This window comes from Vanellus vanellus, assembly GCF_965231255.1.
Source record: "Vanellus vanellus genome assembly, chromosome: 11".
In the NCBI taxonomy this organism is placed as follows: Eukaryota; Metazoa; Chordata; class Aves; order Charadriiformes; family Charadriidae; genus Vanellus; species Vanellus vanellus.
Window position 1 is genome coordinate 24,255,669 of NC_138916.1, and position 16,971 is coordinate 24,272,639.

Here is a 16,971-nt window from a genome sequence, read left to right on the forward strand (position 1 = left end):
GTAATGAAACGTATCCATCTAAATAATAAAAAAAAAAAGGGGTAGGGGAGAGGGTGGAAAACCCCCACAACATCCCCAAAAAGCCACCGTCTGGCGGGTGATGTGTGTCCCCTCGAAGCCCACGGTGCTCCGAGCCACACGGGGGGCGGCTCCTGCGGCCGGAGAATCAGCAAAAACTAACGGCAACGGGAAATATTAGTGGTGAAACCGGTACTTATTTGGCCCGTGAAGTGCTCTCTCCGGCAGTTCATTCTGCCAAGTACATCCAAGGCGACACCTATTTAGCGGAGAAACGCCACCGGTGCTCCCGGTGTCGTGCGCCGGGATGGGTGCCGGCAGGATGGCAAAGCAAAGGCGGCAGCGCCTGAAAATCCCGCCCTCCGCCAGGCCCTGGGGGCTGCCCCTCCTCGCCACGCTGCCCCTCCTCGCCACGCTGCCCCTCCTCGCCACGCTGCCCCTCCTCGCCGCCCGGCACATGGCGGCGACACGCCGGAGCTGCTGAAGCTTCCCGCAGGCTGGCGGAGGCCGGAGCGATGCGCGATAATGCTCCAAACCACCACACTTTGTCCCTCAGCGCTCGCTCTGGGGTCGGCGGATATTTCTTCGATTTTCGCGGCCGGGGAAGGCGAATTGACCCTTCCTCCCCCGGCAGGTTCGTGCCAACCCCGGAGCTGCAGCGCTGCGGGTGCGGGTTTGGTGCCGCGGGGTGCTGAGCCCCCTGCCAGCCCCGCGCCGCCCGCCGAGCGCCCGCCTTCCCCATCCACGGCAAACCCACCTGGAAAAGAAAAATGCGAAAAAACTTGGGGGGATTCCAGCGGTGGGGCTGAGCCGGACCCTCTGCCCGAGGGGCTCTCGGGGGCCCCGCTGGGTGGGCGCGGGGACACGGGGAGCGGAACGGAAAGCAGAGGGTTCGCCCTGAAAACTCATTTCGTTGCTCAAAATAGAACACATTAGATGAGCCGCTTCCCTCCCCCAGCGGTACTTATGGACAAATTCTGATTTTTATTTAATGGTTTCCCCGAAAAGGTTGTAATTTTCTTCACATTCTCATCTAGCCGTAGCTCCAGTGCTGTTGTGGTGAACTTAAACGACCGAGAATGCCTCTCGTTAATTGATATTCCTCACGCTAGGACTGTACTGAAATAGCAGATGTTTTATTTTAGCTTATTAAAACTCACCTGGTTGGGAAAAAAAAAGAAAAAAAAAAACAAAAAGAACTATTAGGGGTGAAAGGAAACGTTCTGGTTCATATTGATTTAAAATCTACTTAAATTGATATTTGCACATCCCAATTATAAACTGTGATCTTTTCCCATAAGTTATTTTTCTTTTTCCGAGTTTTTTTTCCTTAACGATCTTTGAAAAAGCCTCAGTGGGAGAAGCCACCGTCTCCTCTCGCAGCGAGCCAGCCCGTGCCGCCACGAGGTGCCTTTGTCACCGTGGGCCGGGGACGTCGCATCCCTCCTCCGTGGGCGATGCGGGGCAGGGGGGAAGCAAGGAGGGATGCACCTCGTCTCCTCCCAGCGCCTTGCTGCCCAAACTGGGGCAGCCACCACCGCCGGGTGAGGATGAGGAGGAGGAGGAGGATGAAGAGGAGGAGGAGGAGGAGGAGAAGGAGGAGGAGGAGGAGGAGGAGGAGGAGGAGGAGGAGGAGGAGGAGGAGGAGGGCTCTGGGGATGCTCTGGCCGGGCGTGCTGTGGGGTCTCAGCAACAGGAGGTGTCCTCACATGACCCGTCTGGGGACAAACTGCGGGCTCAGCTTCTGGGCACCAGCGCTGTGACACCGTCCCGTCCCCACCGCGACGCCGCCTTTCGGGGAAACCATCTGAGCTGCCCTTCCTCTTCCCAAATGGACTCTGCAGGGGAAGAGCCACTGTGCCCCGTCCTCCCATGGCCACCGGTCCTGCACCGGCCACCCCTGGCTGGCCCCAGTGGCTCCAGTATCCCCAGTGGTCCCAGGTCCCAACCCCTCGGCAGGTGAGCACAGCCCCGTTCCCGGGGGCCGGGCTGTCCCGGGGGCTGTGCTACGGCTGCAGGAATTAGGGGAGAAAGAATCCCGCAGGATCTGTGGCCGCTGGCTGGGTCCGAACGCCCGCGCGGCCACAGTCCCCCTGTCACCCCCACGGCCACAGCCCCCCTGTCACCCCCAGCCCCCCCGCAGGGAAACGGGTCCAAAACACCGGTGATGGGAAACGTATTTCCAACCCCCCCACTCCCTACATTTTGTCCCCCCCCCGCGGGCTGCGTGTCCCGTGAGTCCCGGCTACGGCTTCAGCGCAGCCCTGTCAGACCACGTGGGTTTGCCCTCAGGGTGCGAAGCCATCGGTGGGGGACAGAGCGCAAACCCGCGTGCGCGCGCACACACGTGCACCCAGGCGCACGCGTACGGGGGCGCCCAGGCCGGTCAGCGAGCCCCCTCTGTTCCCGCCTCCTTCCCTGCCGCCGTCGCCCGCCGAGCTCGCCCGCGGCGCGAGCGGTGCTCCCTGCCCGCCGCCGCGTGACGGCGGCCGCCCCGAGAGGCGGCTTTATCGCTGACAAGCCGGTCCCGGCCCCAGTCAATAGTGCGTGTTTACATTTCAGGTGACACTATCTGCCCTCCGCGCAGGGCAGGACCCTGCCTGCCAAATTTCCTTTAGCTTTCAAGTTTATCTAAACAAGGATTTCAGAGCCGGGAAGGCAGTGAAACGCATACTAATGACCGACCGCGGAGAGCCCGGAGAGCTATCGGCGCGTTTATTTTGCTTTGTGGGGAAGCTCGGTTTTATCTGCTCTTGGCAGTAAGGTTTTACAGCCCCCCCCCCCACCCCCTCCCGGCAAGAGGGGGTCCAATCCTGCAACCGCTTCTCCCCCCGGCATCCCCCGCGGGGCCAGGGACAGCGAAAGCCTCTTTTAGTTTTGGGGGTTCCCGCCAGGGATGCTCTGAGCACCCGAAGCCAGCGCGAGCCAACACCCGCACAACAGACCGTGCGCTGGCTTCCAGCTTTTCCACCTTTTTCCCTCTTCGGGGTAAATCTGGGGGCACCGGGGGGAAAAACGCACCCGCGCAAACCCACCGAGCGGCAGAGGACCGCGGGGCAGACGCAAAATCCCCCAACACCTCCACAGAACTCCCGAGATGGGACTTTTCCCTCTGCTCGGTGGCAATTAAAGACAAACGAAAGCAGCCTGCGGGGTCCTTGGGGCCGGCGGCAGGAGCCGGCAGCGGTGGGGACCGCTCTGCAGAGCCGCATCCGGCGCCACCGGGATGCCACCGGCAGGAGGTTGCCGAGCCTCGGCCGCCCGGCGCGGGCGGAGCGGGAAGAGCGGCGGTTGGTGGTGTTGCCACAACAGGCCCCGATTACCCCGTCCTTTCACAAGCCAAACTCCCCTTGACCTCACCCTCAGCCGCGGGACCTGCTTGAGCAACGCCCGCGCTCGCCCGGCACGGCGTCCCCGGGGCTGCGGCAGCCGAGCGGGGGGCTGCCGGCAGGCGGCCAAACTCCTCGGGACCTCCTCGCGCCCAACGAGGGCCTGAGCCTCACAAGCCAAACTTTTCCCCCTGTCCCCCTGGGGTCGGGCCGGGGGGATGTGAGGAGACGGGTGAGGGGTACAGGTGGGTGCAGACGGTGCCGGAGGGAGGGGGGAGCCCCCAGGACCCTCCTGGCAGCGACGGCAGGTCAGAAGAGCCGTCTGCCGGGAAAGCCTCGGCCCATCCGCTCATTTGCAAAGTTTTGGGCAAAAGCTCAGGACCGACATGAGGAGCCGGTGAAGGGATCAGGCCCCGGGCTCGCTCACAGGACTCGGCCACAGCTCAGGTCCGAACCCCGCAGCACCGGCACTGCCGGCTCCGTCACCCAGCCCGCCGGTGCCCAAGCCCGGATGGGATAAACAGGGCACCGGAGAGCTCTTTGCGGGCGGAGAAGCGGCGTTCCCCGACCCCGACCCCTGCCTGCACCCAGCCCCGGCACTGCCGCCGTTCCCCGGCACGCGGGGACCCCCTGGATGATGAGAGCCGGGAGCCGGCGCTGTGCTTCGGCGGAGGATGGGTGCAGACCCCTTCGCCTGACACACTCAGCCAACGCCGGTCGCACCGGGGCTTCCACGCCGCATCCTTCCCGAGATAACCATGCTGTGCGCTGATTTATTTTTAAAGCCGGGATGCACCCGGGACGGAGGAGGGAGAGGAAAGCCTGGCTGCTCACAGCAGGGAGAGCAGGGTCGGGCACCGGAGCCGGGGCCAGCCCCTCGCCAGCCTCACCGGTCCCCGTGGCCGGAGCCAGGTCGGACGCTCGCGGATGCTCGCGGATGCTGACGGGCACTCGCCGCCTCCGGAGCCGGGGCCGCGGGCACTCAGGTCCCGGCACTCACCTGCCCTCCCCTCCCGGGGCGCGCAGCTCAGACTGGGCTTTTGCTGTATACTGTCTAATTATAGATATTATATTGCAAATGGCTTTTGGGCCTGCTAATGGTATTACTGGTGTTATTCTTCTACTTGTTAATTATAACCAATTTGTTTGGGATGCCTTCCCAGTTTTCGTCTGTAATTGCTCTCCCCATTCCCTGATGACTGTGACTCAGCAGAAACTCTGCAGTTTCGCTCAGGGATGATATTACTCTTTGTCTCTCCTGCCAAGCGTGGCTGCAGACAGCTGCCTGCGCAGCACGGCTACCGCTCCCGCCCCGCCGGTGGCCGCGCTCCAGCCCGCAGCGAGCGGCTCGGGGAGCGGGAGGGCCGCGGGACGGCGGTGGCGTGGGGCTGGCATCCGCGCTTGGGGGGCAAGCGGGGCGATGGCGGCCTTGCTGCGAAGGTCCCTGTCCTGGGATGTGGCATCGCCGGCCAGAGCCGATGGGCTCAGGCCTGGGGATGCTCAAAAGCAACTTGCTGATTCAGGGCTGCGGCCCATAAACCGCCGTGGGATTCATACCCCGCAAGGCTGGGTATGACTGAAGGCTTGGCCAAAGAAAGAGGAAAATATTAAAGGGATTGTTTTCTTTTTTTTTTTTTTTTTTTTATTATTGCTACATTCTAAAGAAGTTTGCTCCTCTCCTCTCTCCAGCATTAACTGCACATAAGTTATTTGGAAAGCCAGTATTTCACCAGAACAGCCATTCAAGTAGCCTAATACACACATTAGAGTCTATTTGCACTTAAAAGAAGTGGGAGGTATTAAATCAGCCTCTGGCCAGATAGTCATTGTATAAACAAGAGCTGTTAACTCCTACTTGATAGCAGCGATAGCAAGGGAAAGGAAAACAGCCCTGCAGTGTCCTGACCAACCTGACACAACATGTTTTAGGTCTGGGAGGGGAAAAGAAAAGAAAAAAAAAACCAACCCCAAAACAAACAAACCAAAAAAACCTAAACCCCAGAGAGTTCATGACTGTCCGGGCGGCGGGGGAGGGGGGCGGCTGCCGGCGGGGGGGTGGGGGGGGACGGGGTCCGCAGGCAGGGATGCTCCGCAGGCAGGGATGCTCTGACAGGCAGGGATGCTCCGGCAGGCAGGGATGCTGCGGCAGGACAGGCAGCCTGGCAGCTTTGCCTGCCCACGGACCAGCAGCAAGGGCCGGGGGGAGGTTGTCTGGTGCCGAAACACCTTCCGACGGTGGGTCTGCAGCCCCCTGCACCGCTGGATCCCCCCTCCGGGGAGGTGGAGGGCTGCGCAGCCCCGCTCGCTGCCGAGCGCACCCGGCTAGTAATGAAATTTATGAGTCAGAGGGATTAAAAAAAAAAAAAAAAAAAGAAAAAGAAAATAACCACCCTGTTTTCAGCTGACTTCACTCACCACTTCCCCTCCTGCCTTCGGCTCCCCCGGCAGCCCACTTATCTTCCCCCTGGAGCCGTGCCCACCCTGCCCTGCCCCGTCCCCTCTATCGCGCACAGGCCCGGGCGCTCAGCGCCGGCATCGCTCCGGAGTTTGCTCACTCACTCACTCGCTCACTCACTCACTCACTCACTCACTCACTCAAGCACTCTCAAGTTGTTCTCTGTGGCTAATCAAATGTCAAAACAAGCTGCCCCTGTGATTTGGAGAGCTTTTAAACAGGAAGGCATTTACCACTGATACACGAGAGCTGCGCACATTTGTCTGGGGCTCAGCCCAGGACGGGTTGCAGCGATAGCTCGGCACTGCTTTCAGCTGCGGCGAGCACGTGCTGGGTGGGACCTGTTTTGTGGTCTCCCTTTGGAGGAACGATGGCTGTACGGGTCCGTGGCAGCGGTCCCTCCACTCACCCAAAGCCAGCGCTGCTGTCTCCCGCGGGGACGGGGCTCTTTCCCTCCCGCCGGTGGGCAGGAGACGTGGACACCCCTCCGTCCCAGCGCAGCCCGCTCCTGGGCTAATTAAACCCGGGGCTTATAGCCCGACTCTCAATCATGTGCTTTGGGACTAAAGCAGTGAGCTTTCAGCATTTGAGAAGTGATAACTTCCGAGCCGTCTAGAAGCCCAGGAGACCCCAGGAAAGGCATCGGGGACCTTTTGGTTCCCATGCAGCCCGCAGCGAGCTGCAGCATCCGCAGACCTCCCTCTGCCCCAACCCCCCACGGGTCGGACTGAGCCGATGGCTGCGGGAGAGCGGGACCCCACACAAAGGACAATTTTGATTTCAGAGCCGCTTGGCCGGTCTCCGTGCAGCTCTGACACCAAAGCTCTCCTTTAAGCAGGGACCCGCTCTTCCGCAGCCAACGCTGGCCGAGACCCGGCCTGTGACGCTCCGGAGGGCGCAGCCCGGGTACCCCCGACTCCCACCCTGAAGCATCGGGAAAGGGGTCAGAGCCCCCCAGCAGCCCCCCCGCCCTAGTCCCAGCACGTCCCCGCTCAGCGGGGGACCCTCTCTCGCCGCACCACCCGCGTGGGATGAAAGGCAGAGCGCTGGGATGCCCCGGCGCGCTGGCGGGGCTCCAGCATTGTGCAGCCGGGCTGCCTCGTGCTCTCCAGCCCCGGGAAGGAGCCGGCTGGGAGACGGAGGTTCCACAAAGGGCTCGTTTTTGCCCCGGCAAGGCCTCAGCGAAGGGGACAACAATTACGTGCTGCCTGCGAGGCCAAGGGAGGAATTTCATCACAGCAAGAAGAAAATGGAAGAGGTGGAGGATGGAGAGACCCCTCTCAGCCCCAAGGAAGCGTGGCATTTATCCGCAGAGCGCTTGTCCCGACAGCAGCCTGGGCTGAGGGATGCTCCTTTCCCTGCGAGCCCACCGGCCCCGCTGCGGGCAGGCGGCAATTTCCCTCCTGCAGGATTAGCCCTTCCTTAGCGGCTGCCTGAGGTGACAGGGCAGCAGCACCGACCCCGGGGACCGTGCCCCGGCCGAGGCACCGAGCTCCGAGCGGCTCCGGGAGCAGCAGCGTTCGCACCCGGCCCTCAAAGCCGCCTCTTACCCCAGCTGAACGCTGAGCACCAGCGGCTCGCGGGGGCTGCCAGGTCTGCACGACGCTCGCCCTGTGTTTTCTGCTTTCCTCCCAGCACATCTCCAAAGCCTTTTCTTAAAATAAATAAATAAATAAATAAAAATAATCCCCACAGCTTGCTGAAGGCTCCACCACAGAGCTCAACTCGCTCAATCTGGTGCCGGTCTGGAAGTGAAGCGTCTCCCTCCTCGGAAGCATCTCATCAAAGACAACGAGCGTGCGCGCACACGTCCATCCGAGTGGCGAGCCCCGATGCTGCCGTCAGCCGGAAACACAGCGGTCCACGCAGAGCCGGCCGAGCCCCTCGCTGCCACGCGCCGTGGCCGGCAGCGATGAAGCCTCCCGGGCTCCGTGGGGCCGGAGGCAGGTCCTGGGGACGGGGACGTCATGCCGGGGCTGCGCCGCCGGCGGATGGAGGGGACCGAGCCTCGTGCTCGCAGCCGAGCACGGCGAGAGCATCGGCCTCGCCGCCCTCCCTGCCGCGAATACCTGCCAGGCTTTACCTTTGCTGCTTTGCTAGGGGTCTTGCTTAAGCCTCCCCCAGCAAGCGCCAGCGGGGGCCGCGGCCGTGGCACCCCGCAGAGCCCGTCCTCGCGCTGGCTGCGGGGTGAGGAGGGGGCGATGCCCGCTGCCATGGCAGGCAGGGCGTCGGGAGCAGACAGGCACAGGCTTTGTCCCAGCCCCAGCCGAGGAGAATGCTGTGGGTTTGCTTTCAGAGAAATGAATGGATTTTACTGTTTGGCCAACGCTGGTGAGAACGCCAGTCAGCGCGAGTTTGGCAGGAGGGCCGACACTTGTCAGCTTTGGTTTATAACCGGAGAAGAGCAGCCAGCTCTCCGGAGGAGAATGACGTGCGCCGCGTTGCTGTGCGGGTTTGTTCTGGGAAGAATGTGTGGCAACGGAAGATCAAGCAAATACTTGGGACCGCTGCATCACGGGGGACTTTGTCGGCTAAAAGCCGCAAAGTTTGAGAAGGGCTTCACGCTCTTTTAGAGACAGCTGGGCCGCTGCTTGGACCCGGGGCGAAAATACGACGGCGTGGGGGGTTGCGAGTAACAGAAGCGTCGCGGTGGCATCGCCAGCACGTCCTCGGAAGGCGCTGGGGCAGCGGTGTCAGCGCGCAGCCGTGCCGGCCCCACGCGGCCGAGCAGCCCGTCCGTGGGGTGGGAGCCGGCAGGGTTTTCCTTGCCGGGGGGCTTTGCCACGGGTGCCGGACCCCCGGGAGGGGGCAGCTCTGGTGCCCAGCGTGGGGCATGGCCCTGGTGCAGCTCACCCCACCGCGGAGGCAGCCCCAGGGAGGGGGGGGGTGTTCAGTTCCAGGGGAAAAGCCACGGGAATCACTGCTGGGGGACAGCCCTGCGCCAACCCCAACCCGCGCCCCAAAAAGAGCTCAGCCTGGGGGGGCGCAGGAGCCCTTTTCCCCCTTCCCTCGCCCAAGCGGGATGGCTTGGCCGGGACCTGGGGGGCGGCGGGGGGAAGGTGGTGTGCTCCCAGCCCGGCTCCAGGCTGAGCTCGGACGGGGTTCCCAGTTTGGCCAGCGTTGGTGCGGCGTTCCACGCCGGTTGGCAGCTGGGGCAGGATGCCCTCCCGCAGCCGGGGACAGCAGCTCTTTTTGTTTAAGGCCATCGTCTCAGCCGCGTTTCCTGCATGAAAGCCAGAAGCCGGTGCAGAAGGCACAAGCGTAATTTACTTTGGTTTGTTTTTTAAAGGCTCTCCAGCCGGCAAAAGGGGCGTGCGGGTCCCTCCGCCGCGAGTGGCTCGCCAGAGCAGCGTATTCCGCAGCACTATTGCAGGCAGTTTCTCTGTGTTGACAAAGCCTTCGGACAGTGAAGGTCAAATGCCTGTTGGGATGGGTCCCTCTTCCTCGGCTCTCTCGCGGGGACACGGGGACACTCGGGGGGTCCCCAGTGTGGAAGACGGGCAGTCCCTCCGGCAGCCACCGCTCACCCGCATCGGAAGACACCCGGAGCCGCCGTGCCCGGCACCCCCAGGGTGATGCCGCACAGGGAACCGAGCACCCAGCCTGTAAAACGGCCCTGACCAAACAGACCAGACCGATCCCGAATGAATCATTCCGGGCAGTGGAGTAAACCCTCCGCCTCTCCAGAAGGGCACCAATGGCCTTTCCTGGGGTTGCTTTGGAGCGGGTCTTTAGGAGACAGGATTTTCCGGTGCGCATCAGCCAGCGCTGTGAGTCGCGGCGGTGGGACGGGCGCGTTGCAGGCACGGCTGCGGGGCAGATGCTCGCTTTCCACCCCCCCCCCACCCCCACCTTGGGGCAAGACCTTTTCCCCGGGGCACAGCGAAGCTCTGACTTTGACCCGCGGTAACGCAGCTCCTTCTGCGTCGTGCCGCCGGCTCGGGGCTGGGGCTGCAGCCCGGCTGTGCTGTGGTGGAGGTGGCCCTGGAGTACGGGTTCGGTAGTCTCCATCCAGCACCTACGGAGCGTTTGCCGGCTGCGCGGTGCAGTTGGGCACGGTGGGCAGCCTTTGCTCGGGAGCTGCCCCAGTCTGGGACAGATAAGGGTGTTGCAGCCCAGCTCCGCGGCGGGATGACGGGGCTGCACGCAGGCAGCTCCTCTGATCCGCCCAGCTCTGCTATTACGCCCCATTAAAGCAACCATTAATAACCCCGGTCATTACGGGGTGCTTTTCCATTCAGAGACTTCACAGCTCTCTAAAGTCAAAGGAGGGAGCCGGGCGGGAGGTTATGTGCTTCACCTCAGTTGCGCAACGAGCCCCGGGGTGGCCGAGCCGGCGACCAAACCCACACCTAATCGCCGGGCCACAGCTCGCCCGGCGCTCGCGCTCGGGGCCGGGCCCCCGGCCAGGCCGGGGCTCCTCCACGAGCCCACTGGCAGCACTGGTGCTTGCAGGCGCAGGCTGGGGCGCACTCAGCTCCCAAGCTCGTGGGGTGTTCCCCCCAGGGGGACTACATCCTCGGAGGTCTCTCTCTCCTTTGGACATCTTTGACGTGGGCCTCGTGCTCTGCCTGGCTTCGCGTGGTGGACGCAGGGAGGAGGAGGAGGAGGATGGAGCTCTGCCTGCCCGCTCCCGATCCAAACCCCCAGCTCAGCCCACGACAAAGACTTGTTTGACCCCCAGTGCTGCGGCATCCCCAGAGACCTGCTCTCATCACAGAATCACAGAATCCCCCAGAGTGGAAAAGACCCGTGAGATCGCCCAGTCCAATCACAGCCTCACACCGCCAAGCCCACCACTAAGCCATGGCCCTCAGCACCGTATCTACACCACTCTTAAACCCCTCCGGGGACGGGGACTCCCCCCCTGCCCCGGGTAACGCGTTCCAATGCCTGATTTCCCAGAAGGTGCCCGGTTGCTCGTGCGTACCCCTCTGTCCCCTTCCCCGTCACAGCTTCGTCCACCCGCAACCCCTCTCATGTCGTTGCGGACCCCCAGGACACAGCCGCACGCCTCAGCCCTCCCTCGCCGGGGCCGCTACGAGGCAGAACGTGGTCCAGGACTTTCCCACAACGTCTGCATTACAAATAAACCTCCGAAGTGAAGGCATCGCTGTGACAAGGGATGTCAGCCCGGCCCCTACGCGCTGGTTGATGAGTAGGAGGGAAACGTGGTTCTTGGGTACCGAGCAAACTTCTCCCGAGCCCGCTGACCGCCTGGGATGAAGGAGAAGAGGGAAACTCATGGGCTTAGGGGGGGGTTCATGACTTCCCGAGCACGGGGCAAGGCCCCTGTGCCACGTGAGGTTGCAGCCCCCCATCCCGGCAGCCCTCGCTGGGGAAGGGGCAGCCCAGCAGCCCGGGGACGCTGGCGGTGGCTCGTCCCCCTGCTCCCAGCCAGTGTCAGAGGTGGCCGCTCCGAGGGCCGTGTCGGTCGCAGCGACCTCCTGCTATAAGGGATCATCGGTCCTTAAAATAGCTCTATATCATTAGTTACATCTAATTGAAGGTGTTTTGAATGCAACCTCCACAACACACAAACCAAATGGGAAGTGACATACCATCAAATTAATGCCCCCAAACCATGATAAATGACTGGTTAGATGATTAATGTTTCTATTTCTTGGTTTAAGAGAGAACAATGCCGCCTGGCCCAGCCTTTATCTGCGCTGCCTGCAAAAGGTCACCCGGCATCCTCAAAATAAATAGGACTATGGCCCCGCTGCTACACCTTCACCGCGGCGCGCTCGTCTCTACGCGTGCTGTGGCCCGCACGCTCAGCGATGGAGCAGGGCGAGCGCTGCCCGTCACCATGCCAAGCTGTCCCAGCCGGTGCCGCTGAGCAGCGACGACCCTTCTCCGCTCCCTCTCGGCTCCATCGTTACGGACATCCCCGGCCGCCGCGGGAAATCGCTCCCTGACGACGCATGTGAGGAAGCCGGTCGGCAGAACGACAGTTTATTGGATTGGGGTTTTGACATCTGAGAGGAGTCGTTGCCACGCTGGCTATTTTATTAAATCATTAAAAGACACTTCTTTAATAGTTCCAGAAATATCAACTTTTCATGTGGCTGGGGCGGCTTGCTGCTCCCCACCTGGAAACGGCCCCGATTCTCTTTCAGGTTCAAAGCAGTCTGGCTTCTGATACACCGCGTGTAATTAGAGATAATTGAAGCGAACGCGTTCAAAGGAGCCCGAGGACCGGCAGGGCAGAGGAGCTGGGCTGTGCTGCCGCGCGACACCGTCTGCGCCGTGCGCTCCGACCCGCCGTGCCGAGCCTCACCGGCCCCTCAACACCGGCACCAGCTGAACCCAACCGCGCCGGGCTGGTGCCGCAGGTCCTGGCAACGCGGCGGTAATTCATGGCGAAACCCCGCAGAGGGACAGCAAGCCGGGGCGAGGACGGCTGCGCCGCGGCCCGAAGATCCCACAGCTTGTCCCGACAAGACGCTGTCTGTGCGCGGAGATTAAAGTCTCCCGTTCGGTAGCAGGAAAATGCAAATAGTGTTTAAACAAGCTGTTAATTGTTAAACCACATTATTTAGGGGTAATAATCACTGGAACACCTTCTACTGCTAAAATGAGGCCAAGAGCTCTCCGGTCATGGTCTCCGCAAGAGGAGGATGTGTCTTGTTTACGGGCTGTGTCTGATGAAAGCTGCCAGGCGGAGACGTGGGAATGGGGGGGAAAAAGGGAAATCACTCAAGTGTGAAAGGAGAGAGTCCAGGGGAACGGCTCTGGTGGCCGTGGCTCGGGTCCCATGGGGGTCCCACGGAAAGGGAGACCCCCCAGATGGAGAGGGAGATGGTGGGGATGGAGAGGATAACGCTGCACATGCAAAGGCTGATCCCGCCGATGGAAAGGGCTGATCCCACCAGCTCGGCCACGTGCTGGTAGTTGCCCCAGCTGGGGGCATCAAGGCCAGGGGTGTTCTCAGCTGGTTGTCAGCACAGCAGCAAACACCTTGCCCTTGCTTTGCACCGAGACCCCTCTGGTCCCGCCACATTTTGCATGTTTGCTGGGGTGCCGGGCCCGGAGGCAGTTGTCACCAGGGGGTTTTGCCTGCGGGATGGGTGCTGTTGGGAGCCCAGGAGAGCGGGTCTCCTTCGGAGCCCCTTGTTCCCCAGGGGTCAGTACTGGGTCCAGTCCTGTTCAATATATTCATCAATGACCTGGATGAAGGGATAGAGTGTACCATCAGCAGGTTTGCTGGTGACACAAAACTGGGAGGAGTGGCTGACACACCAGAAGGCTGTGCCACCTTACAGCGTGACCTGGGCAGGCTGGAGAGTTGGGTGGAGAGGGACCTAATGAAGTTCAACAAGGGCAAGTGGGGGGTACTGCGTCTGGGGAGGGATCACCCCACGCAGCGGTACAGGTCGGGGGCTGACCTGCTGGAGAGCAGCTCTGGGGAGAGGGACCTGGGAGTCCTGGGGGCCAACAGGATGCCCACGAGCCAGCAGTGTGCCCTGGTGGCCAAGAAGGCCAATGGCATCCTGGAGGGCACCAAGCAGAGCGTGGCCAGCAGGTGGAGGGGGGTCATCCCCCCCTCTGCTCTGCCCCGGGGAGGCCACATCTGGAGCGCTGTGTCCAGTTCGGGGCTCCCCGGGTCAGGAAGGAGAGGGAACTGCTGGAGAGGGCCCAGCAAAGGGCTGCGGAGATGAGGAGGGCCATCGAGCAGTGCCCCAAGGGACTGTCCCCGGGGACCGGCACCCAGTGCTCGCCCTCTTGGCTGCAGGTGGAGAGCGGAGCGCTCCTGGCCATTTTGCTGCCGGTGCTCCAGGATGCACACACAGGGCTTTGAGATGCACCGCGGCAGAGCCAAGCCATGCCAGGCCCATATCTCCCCATCTCCCTTCTGGGAGGAGGTTTTGGCAGGAGCTGCTCTCTCCCCATCCCGCCCGCCCGGGGGCTGAGCCGCCGAAGGTGGTTCCAACCCGGCCGCGGTGGGAGGGAAGGGGAAGGAGCGTTTGCCTGACCCAGGTGAAAAGAGAACCCCAGCTCCTTCGCACCGGCACGAAGAAATGGTGCGAAACACCCCAAAGGGCAGCCGTGACCATCGCACCCCGCACCGCGGGGCAGCCCCGTGCCCCGGCACCGCAGCACCCCTTGGTCCCCGCATGGGCAATCCATTCCAGCGTGCGGGGATTTTTTTTTTCTCCGGGTTTGGGGAAGACAGAGAAACCCCCAAGCAGAAAGCGGCTCACTTCAGAGCCGGGTTTCGACAACCAGGAACTCGTGTATATTTTGGATTTTAATCCAGTGCGGCTGGGGCCATGCGCAAGATGTAATTTAAGCTCCAGCTCAGGGTCCAAATGTTCTCCAAGTGCGGAGGTTTTGGCACTGAGCTTTTGGTCTGGTCCCAGCTTTCATGGCAAATTGAATAATCATATGAGGGAGAGGAAAGGAAAAAGAGCGAGAGGGAAAAAAAAAAAACAAAACAAAACAAAAAACCCCAACTATCAACAGTTCTTCCAAAAGTGGAAAGAACCAAAACACATTTTGGCTTCATCATCTCTGAAACAGAGTTATTTCCCTCTAGATCTGGAACAGCCTTCCGAACAACGTTTTTCAATTTAGCATTTTATTAAAATAAAGCCATGCCCTGGCAAATCTGCACAGCGCTGCCGCCTGCGACCACGGAGGTTCCCCGTGCTGCCGCGACCGTACCCGGCTTTACAGCTCCTGCCTGTGCTGCTGGCGTCCGAACACACGTCTCCTTCTCCGTTGCGGAGGCCGCGGGGAGTGGCTGGCTAGGAAGTACGGAGAGAGATCCCCCTGCGCATATTTAAATCACCTACTGTTGTGCTAACTTTCTGGCCTCGCGTATCTTTTAATTATTCCCATGTTTGTAGTTTTCTGCGGCTTAAAGGATTTTTTCCCCTTAAATGCATGTTTTCCTGACAATTAGCCCTGCTGGCTGTAAACGCGCAGATGAAGCGCTGCAGACGGAGACCAGCCCAACCCTGAAATCCAAACCTCCCTCCTCGCTGCAGTGCCGGCAGTCAGCCCCGGCTCAGCCCAGTCCCGGCTCAGCCCGGGGACCAGCTCCGGCTCAGCCCCGTCGTGGCTCAGCACCGGGACCAGCACCGAGCCCCCGCCGTACGTGCCCCGCAGTGGGACCCCGCAGCCGAGCGAGCCAGGACGCGGCCAGCCCGGCCGGCGGGGCAGCGGCACGGCGCGGCACAGCCGGAGGTTGGGAGCTGCCAGTGTGTGCCGTGGAACCAAGGGCAGGATGCTGGGTGGCCGCGGGGTACGGGTCCCGTGGGCTCATGCGAGCCCAGAGCCTTCGGTGCAAGCTCAGCTCCGCCGCTCGCATGCAAGCCGGCAAATTAAAACCATGGCCGGGCGCGCTCCCCCCGCCGCCGGCTCTCCGTGCCGCCAGCCGAGGCTCACACGGACCTGCTCGGTGGTGGCCGTGTCCTCGCCCTCCCTGGGGGGCTCAGCCCGTCCCCCCCCCCGGCCGGTCCCAGGGCCCGCGCAGCAGCGGGGCGCTGCTCTCTGGGGGGGTCCGTGCGTGCTCGCCGCCCTCTCCCGCCCCGGCAGCCGGGCGGGGGGTCCGCTTTGCTCGGCTGCATTGTTGCCTGTAAGAGAGAAGCGAACCGCAGCGCTGCCACTGCCCCTCGCCGAGCCTCTCTGGCGTGCCATGGCAGGAGCGGGAGGGCACCGGTGCCCGAGGGGACCCCCGAGCCCAGCCGGGTTTTCCCTGAGGGCGCAGGAGGGGTCTGGAGAGGTTCATGCACTCAAGACCCTCGACATCCTCCACCTCCTGCATCCCGGCCCTGGTTTGGAGCAGGATACGGCCCCAGCGCCCCTGCAACCGAGCCTCAAAGCATCCCAAGCTGGGCTGGATGCCCTGCGGGGTTTGCTCGCGCCCGGCTGGGCTGGCAGTGCGCACCCCGTGCGCCAGCCGGGCTGGGGACAGCGGCCCCCGGCACGTCCCACCGCTCCCGCGTGGGTTTTATTTTCCTCGCAGCCCCGCAAGGCAGCGGCAGGAGGGGAGCCCCGGGTCTCCCCCCTCAACCGGCCCCGCCGTTTCTCGCTCTGACTCATCCCGCATCCCGCGCGGTGCCCGGCTGCGCCGCCGGAAACTCCCGCGGCACACGTGTGCAGGTACGGGGCAGGAAGGTCCTTCGCCGGGGCCCGAGGTGCGGGCAGTCTGCCGGCCCCGCTGCACCCCTGGCCACGGCTCCCAGCCCCACCGAGCCGGTATCTTCTGCACTTTTGCACCTGAGGAAACCCCAGAAATAACCCTGAGCTTGGCTGAGTCAGCGGGGATTTACACGGGTGCGAACAAGCGGGGACGTGGCCGCGGGCCAGGGCGAGGGCAGGCGGGAGGCGACCCGCAGGGCGCCAGACGTGCGCCGGGCACCGGGTAGCGGGGACAGACGGCGGGATGCAGACCCCACAGGCCTCCACCCCCTGCCCCGGTGCTGCGGGACCCGAGCCGGGGAGCGTTGCCGGGGATGCTCAGCGCCCCCTCCAGCGCACCGGCTCCCCCGGGGAGCCCTCGGCTCTGCACCGGCCCCTCTGCGCCGCGACCCTGATAACCACCGAAGGCAACGGGGAGGTGTCATCTCACGATTACCGAGACACAGAACACGCAACCACGCTCCGGTAACCCTGCCCGGCGCTCAGCCCACCGGCCCCTGCCGCAGCCGGGGCGTCCCCAGGGGATTGCAATAGCCTCCCCGCCAAATTTCACTCCGGGCTAAAACACAGCCATAAGCAACCTATTGTGGGGCTGGGACCTTCCAACGGGCTCTCTGAGCATCACCCACCGGCCAGAGGTCCTCCTCTCACCGGGAGGACGCACGTCCGCAGAGGACCTCCCTCCTCCCCCCCCCGAAAAGAGACGGACTTACCTGTTATCACCGGTGCTCGTGCTCTGCCCGCGGGCTGGTCTCCTTCCCTGCACGCACCTGAGCGCGCCCGGGGCCCGAGACAGCCCGGGGTTTAAACGCCCCGCTTGTGAAGCCCCACCTGAGCCCCCGCAGCCATGACGAAGAGCAGCTTCGGGGTGCGGCGGGGTGCCGGAGCCGGGTGCCGGCTCCCACAGAGCCCCCCCACCCCCGCACCGCAGCGGGCCCCTCATTAGCCCTGAAAATTAGGTGGGAGGTTTCTGTTAATCAGCTACAAACTATTAAGTCATTGGCCAAACTACTCTCC